Genomic DNA, 7,104 nt, shown 5'->3' on the forward strand with positions numbered 1-7,104 from the left:
TAATTTTTTCTATAATTTCTTCCTTAAAAATATTCTTATGGGGGCAGTTGCTCACGTTGGTGATACCAGCACTTTGGGAGGCCAAGGTAGAAGGATTGCTTGAGGTCAGGTGTTCAAGACTGGTCTGGGCAACATAGCAAGACCCAGTCTCTACAAAAAACAAAAACAAAACCCAAACATAAATAGGTTTACTGGTGAGTATGCTAAAGAAAAAAATTCTTATGTATTTTATGTATTCTTTTATGTGTACAATTAATTTTAAAAGTCATAAAAGTTCAAGTTCTATAGTAAAATTACCTGGACTTGAATCCCAGCTCTGCACTCACTAGCTCTGCAGCCTTATGTAAATTAACCAACCTCTCTGTGTGTCAGTTTCCTCATCCATAAAGTGGAGAAAATATCATAGCATCGTAGCACAGTGAGCATGAAGGGAGCTAATACAGGTGAAGTCTATACTGTGTCTGGCAGCTGCCACATTTGTTTGTTACAATATACACGTCAGAGCTGGGAAGACCCTGCTGTTTTATGGATAAAGACATTAAGGTCTTGAGACCATTAACTGGCTTACCCAAAGCCCTGCAAATTGGTGGCAGACCCAGACCACCTTACTCTTCCTTCTTTTTGTTGCTCTTTTTTCTACACTTCATAAATAGAGAGGACCTTGGGTTTTTACTTGTTCACCTTTTGTAAGTTTGCTTTTCAATCCACATTTCCTATACTTTATAATTTCTAGCATTGCTTAGCACCTTTTAGTATCTTTCCAAAGGGTTCAACAGAGCTTCAGTTGCTTATTGCATGTGGAAACAGATCTCTGTTCACCCGTTTGCCCACTCAGCATGTGGTAAGCTCTTCAGGTTCTCTGGGGTTGATTCAGAGAAGCGGAGGGCTCAGTGTCCAGCAGGGAGGACCACCTGCGCACATCTCCCTCACTGGACTTGCCACATCGTTTCGTAATTATTCATTTATATTTCCAGCCCTCCCATGGCCTTCTTAACACCTAACTGGAAAAATAGCTGAAGTTCTTGCTTTCAAGAACTTTGGGGTTTGGACCGAGTTAGAGATAGGTGTGTGGATAATAATTATGTAAAGAAATAAATAAGATCAGTGTGGATGGCTGATCAGTGCTATGAGGGAAACTAATCACGAAAAAGGAGAGAGAATATTCAGTAGTCTGGCAAGAGAGGGAGGCCTAACTGAGGAGAGGCCTGGATGATGGTGATCAGAGACCTAGTTTTAATGCAAACAGCCCCTCTGAGAAAGAGCAGGCACGAGTTTCCCTGCCCCCGAGGGGGCCGCCCATGTTTTGCCGCCGCTACACTGGGCTCCCACCCTCGTCTGCCCGCAGGGAGCCACTGAGCAGGGCCCGCTCAGGGGACAGGTCAGCAAATGACGGGAACAGAAGACTGACATGATTCACAGAAGCAGGGCGGTGCCGGGGCTTACACAGGCAAGTGGTTTCTAACAGATTCTGGACAAGAGGAAGGAAATGACGAGAACGCAGGGCCTAGATAGGACTCAAAGTAGAGCCAAGAGCTCACGCTCTGAGCCCTGGGGAGCGATCCCAAGACTCTGCAGGCTGTTAAGTCCGTGGCAGCACTGGCTCGGCAAGTCGCACGGTCACAGCTTGCTAGAGCCCCGCAGTGGGTGCCAAGGGATGTCCTTTACAGCTAAAGTGCCCAGCCCTGGGGCCATGGATTGGTACCGGTTCATGGCCTGTTAGGAACCGGGCCACACTGCAGGAGGTGAGTGGCGGGCAAGTGGGTGAAGCTTCATCTGCATTTGCATCAGCTCCTCACAGGGGCGCGAAGCCTGCTGCACACTGCGCATGCAAGGGTCTAGGTTGCACACGCCTTGCGAGAGCCCAAGGCCTGATGACCTGAGGTGGAGCCGAGGCAGTGACGTTAGTGCTGGGAGCGGCTGCGAATACACAGTATCATTAGCAGAGAAGTCTGACTGCACAATAAATGTAATGGGCTTAAATCACCCCAAACCATCCCTTCCCCTACCCCATTCTTCCCACTCTGTCTGTGGAAAAATTGTCTTCCATGAAGCCAGTCCCTGGTGCCAAAAAGGTTGGGGACGGCTGCTTTACAGCCATGTTGTTCAAACAGAGCGTAGTAAGGTGCCGCAATCTGTGTCTGGAACTTCTACACGGATTGAAGTGGACCGGGGCACTGCGCGAGCGAGGCGCCGCGGCTCAGGCAAGCGCGAGCTGCTGCGTGGCAGGCCTGTGCTCCCAGGGAATGGATTTACTGAGCACTGGAGGGAAGATAGATTGTTAAAAGGTTTTCAGAGAGCCCCAAATACACCACCACACATGTGTACTTCCCCAGCACAGCCCTCTCCCTCCCCTTTCTCCTCCCCCTCTTCATCACTTCGCTCTGCAGCCGGTACCCTCTCACCCATCTTTGAAGTGGTCTGTGCCTGTAGTAGCTGCTGAACCGTATTTCCTAAGCGAATCAATCCTTACGATCACCACCTCCACACATGAATTCATTGAGCACTTTACAGTTTCCCAAAGTGGTTTTCCTTCTCTTTATTTTATTTTTTATTTTTATAGATTTAGGAAATATAACTGCAGATTTGTTACATGAATATGTTGCATAGTGGTGAAGTCTTAGTGTAGCCGTCACCTGGGTAGTGCACATTGTACCCAGCAGGTCATTTTTCATCCCTCAGTCCCCCCCCACCTTTTCACCTTTGGGTGTCTCCAGCGTCCGCTGTTCCCCTCTGGGTGTCCCTGTGTACCATTGTTTAGCTCCTACTCGCAAGTGAGAGCTTGTGGCACTGCACTTTCTATTTCTGAGCTATTTCACTCAGGATAATGGCCTCCGGTTGCATCCATGTTGCTGCAAAGGACATGATTTCACTCTTTTTCATGGCTGCATAGTGTTCCATGGTGTAATATCTACACACACCACATTTTCTGTATCCACTCATCCCCTGATGGACGCGTAGGTCGATTCCATGTTCCTTGTCTTATATAACGATTGCCAGTGTTCGGTTAGCACTCCATAGTTTATAAAGTACTTTAGGTACATTGTCTCCTGTAACATCACAGCAATGCTGTGGGTAGTATTTGGCTCTTTTTGCAGGACGGGAAGCTAAGGTTCAGGAAGGTGAAATGACTCGTCTGTATGCATGTAGCTAATGCTTGGCAGAATCGGGATTTGTGCTTAGATTTCTTGGCTCCAAACTGCCCTTTTTCCATTCCACCGTGCCTTCCTCTGAGGCTCAATATGGCTCTGGGAGGTAGAAGTGTGAGAGAGGAGGTCCAGGAAGGTGACGTGGCTTGTCTAGGCCATGCACATATAGTTACTGATCAGAAGGGAGGTCTTATTCCAAGTCCTGGCTGTCACTATTATCATCCTTACCATCAGAACATATTTTTTGTGTTGGCCCCATTACTGTGTGGCTGTCTGCTAAGCACTCATTAGGTGAGTAGGCAGATCTGGATGCCATCTCTGTTTGCCAAATGGAAAAGTCTGAAGGAAGGAAATTATCCATAAATCCAGGCTCCAAACCATATTTGCCTTAATTCTCTGGTAAACTACATGCAGATCAATGTGAATTTTTTTCTCTCCTTCTCTTGGTGTGGATATTTCCATTGAGTCTAATATCTAAATCAACATAGAAGGACGTTTGCTTCTGCTTCTCTATTATTTCCTAGACTCATGGTTTGTGGAGTTGGAAGGGACCACAAGGAGCATTTAGCCCAACCACATCGCTTTACAGATGCAGAAACCGACTCTCCCACTCGCCCCAGGACACACGGATGGCCTCGGGCAAAGCCGGCTCGTGGCCTCAGCTCTGGGGTGTTCTTGCCTCCTCCTGCAGGCTTCAGACCCTCCAGCCTCTACCCTGGAGCTTGGGATTGTGCCTGTTTATTTCAGGTTTCAATGATGGAAGTTAAAAGGTTTACCCTTTGCTTAAAATGTTGGGAGTATTGGCAGGTGATTAAGAAAAGAAGAAGAAGAAAAACGTCAGAGGCAAAGGCCAGTGCATGAAACCAGCAAGGGGAGAGAAGCAGGAGGACACGGCACGACAGCCGGCCAGCAGCACCGCCATGCTTGTCAGCAGCAAGCTCAGCCGCCAGAGCTGGGAGCCCTGGCAACGTGCTGGGGCTGCGTGATCTGGGGCACCCCGGGATTCTCTCCAACCCCACCCCATGCTCTGAAAGAAAATCTGCAATGCAGCCTGGCTGGCACAGATTAAAGCAATCATAAAGGAAAGACATTCTTTTTACAGATGTTTTTCTGGATCTGTCCCCCCCCAAATTATACAAATCTTACATGCTTATTGTTGAAAAGATTAGAAAAAGCAGCAAAGAAATAAGACAATAATAAAAATCACACCGACAACCACTGTTACATCATTGTTGTCTCTACCCTTCCAGACTTTTTCTTATCCACATGTGTGTGTATTTTGACATAAATAGGATCGTATGGTGCAATCTGATTTGCAATCTGCTTTTTTCACTTACTATGAACAGCTTTCGACGACAGCGTGCTGGTGAGTACACAGACTCCTACACTGTTGTGCGCAATGGCAGCGTGGCAGCCCCGATTTCCCCAAGGAACCTGTAACCACATGTTTGTTAACTGCATCTGTGAGATTCTGTTGAACTTCATAGTGGAAAGGGTGTATGTGTGTGCATGTGTACAGACACACTGTGCATGTGCGTGTGTATATATATAGCCTTGCTTAGAGCCACAGTAATAACCACAGATATATCTGACACTATGTGCTTCACATATATTAATTTATTTACTTCCTGTAAGCACTTAAGATAAAGGTACTATTACCATCCCCATTTCACAGATGAGGAAACTTACCCACAGCCAGACACAAGCATGTGGCAGAATCAAGATTCAGTCCAGGCCACGTGGCCCCAGCCTGAGCTCCTTCCTGACTGCCCACTTCCAGTCATGGCTCCCCCCGTTTGGTTCTGCACGCTAACCCCTTGGTCACATAACCTGGGAGGGCCTGTAGGGAGCATCCCGCTCCAGAAAGAAAAATCTTAGCGTGACAGACGTGAAGTCCAGAGATCTCTTTAACTTCCATCAAGTCACCTGTGTGTTCCTTCCGGAGTGTGGCGACCAGAGTGCGGCTCTTCTCTCGCTGCTCTTTTCTGCTCCTTCCTGCCCTGCCCACCGCTTTATCCTTTTCCACCTCCTCTGCCCTCCCCGCAGGGCTGGGCTCCCTGTTGAAGGTGCTGGATCAGATTCCTTTCGCCCTGGAGGAGGCTCGAGGCTTTCTGATTATCCAGAGTGCGACAGCTGTGGAACAAACACCCCTTCCCTTTGGTACTCGGACGCCTGCGGGAACAGAGCCGCGGTGCGCTTCAGGCTCACCTAGTCCGTCTCAGCAGACCTCCTGGCAGGAAGGAAAGGTGGGGGAGGCAGGGAAGAAAACCCCCATCCTGCCACAACACAGAGCCCCGGAATTTGCTCTGCTTTGACGCTGACGCCTCTGCTAGTCCTGGTTCGTTCTGGAGTTCGCGGCCGGGCAGGGAGGAGAACACGCCCGCGGCCCCTGCAAGGCTCCGACGAGCTGCGGGCGCCGGCCCCGCGGACACCTCTAGTCTCCCTCCCTGCAAAAAGAGACCAGTCATCGTGTGGGGGCTGTTGTCAGATCTGACTAGCTGAGGGCTTGTGCAGGGGGGACTCCCTGTCCCTTTCTCTGCCAGGACATTTTCTTGGAAATGGAACTTCTCACATGCTAAAGAAGTCTGCCCTTTCCAAAGGGCGGCCGATCATCTGACTAAACTGCTGCAGAAAAGGGTCTTTTAAAAAATTTCCGATCATTGCAGATCAATATTGTTTAAAAACACAATGAATTTTGAGAAGAAAAAAAAGACAAAGATTTAATAGGAAAAAAAGTAAAAAGCCCCAAAGACATATTAAAGTGCAATTTTATTATTATTAGAGTCAACAGATATTATCCAATCGCTATAAAACTTTTTACATATGTTGTACTTTCAATTTCTATGTTTACCTGTGTTCACCTAAAGAAGGAAACAGGCAAAATTAAGAGAGTTTATTTGGGCCAAGGTTGAGAACTGCAGCCCAGGAATCACTAGGAAGTTCTCCCAAGAGCAAAGGAGAGGCCCAAGTTTTCAAAGAAAAAGGAATGAACCAGGAAAGGGGCGATTGCAAAAGTTGTTTTTCAGGAGTTCTCATTGGTTTACAGAAATAACATTGGTTATTGATTGGCTATACATTGTTGAACTCTAGGGTACGAAGTACAGTGTCCGGCACATGGCACCGTCGGGTTAATTTATGGCTATGCGGGGCAACACTCAGTGTAGAGTCTACACAGCAGGTGCCTTCAAAAGGGGTGGAGGAGTGAGAGGGGACTGCTGTCTCATTTTAATGCACCCTCCCGGGTCTGGTAATTTACAGGGAGCTGGTATTCCTCAGATAAAAACTTTCTTTTCTTTCTTACCTTGCCATGTAGTCCAGTGACAGTTGACAGACATGCCCTGGCTGGTGTTATTGTACTGTGAGAGGCGTTGATCTAATTTGCTCACTTCTTTTCTGTTTAGGAAAGTTCACTCATTTACTGAATAATGTTCATTAAGTATCTGTTGTAAGCCAAGCATATAAGGGATCCTGATTTACTCTGTCCTCAAGTGACTGCTGTGACAAGATGATCATGTGTTGTTATCACATCAGTGAATTGCAATAGTCATGTGACACAGCAATAGAATGCGATGAAAAGAAAAATAGTCCCAGACCTGGTCTGGGACAGACCCTTTTTGTGTGAGATGCTATCTGTTCGTAACCTCCTTCCGGGAAGAAACTCAGCGCTCCTGATGAAAAGCCTCAGCCGTTTCGGGTGCAGGAAGATCACACTGGCCTTCGTGCTGTTTCTTAAAAGCAGGAGATGAAATTCCCATGGGAAAGACGCAACGTCCTTCCCCTCAAGGACGCAGAGCGAGGCCGGGGCTGCTCGGCACAGCTGTCGCGACTCCTGCCCCAGCCCCGCGGCCTGGTCCCGGTGCGTCGTGGCGACTCCCGCTGCTGCTTCGGGGCCGTCGTTTCCCCAGGAGACTCCCGTGGCACGTAAAACTTGCACGAAATAAGGGTGTTTGCTTTTCTC

The sequence above is a fragment of the Lemur catta genome, chromosome 4 (assembly GCF_020740605.2).
Source record: "Lemur catta isolate mLemCat1 chromosome 4, mLemCat1.pri, whole genome shotgun sequence".
Taxonomy (NCBI): domain Eukaryota; kingdom Metazoa; phylum Chordata; class Mammalia; order Primates; family Lemuridae; genus Lemur; species Lemur catta.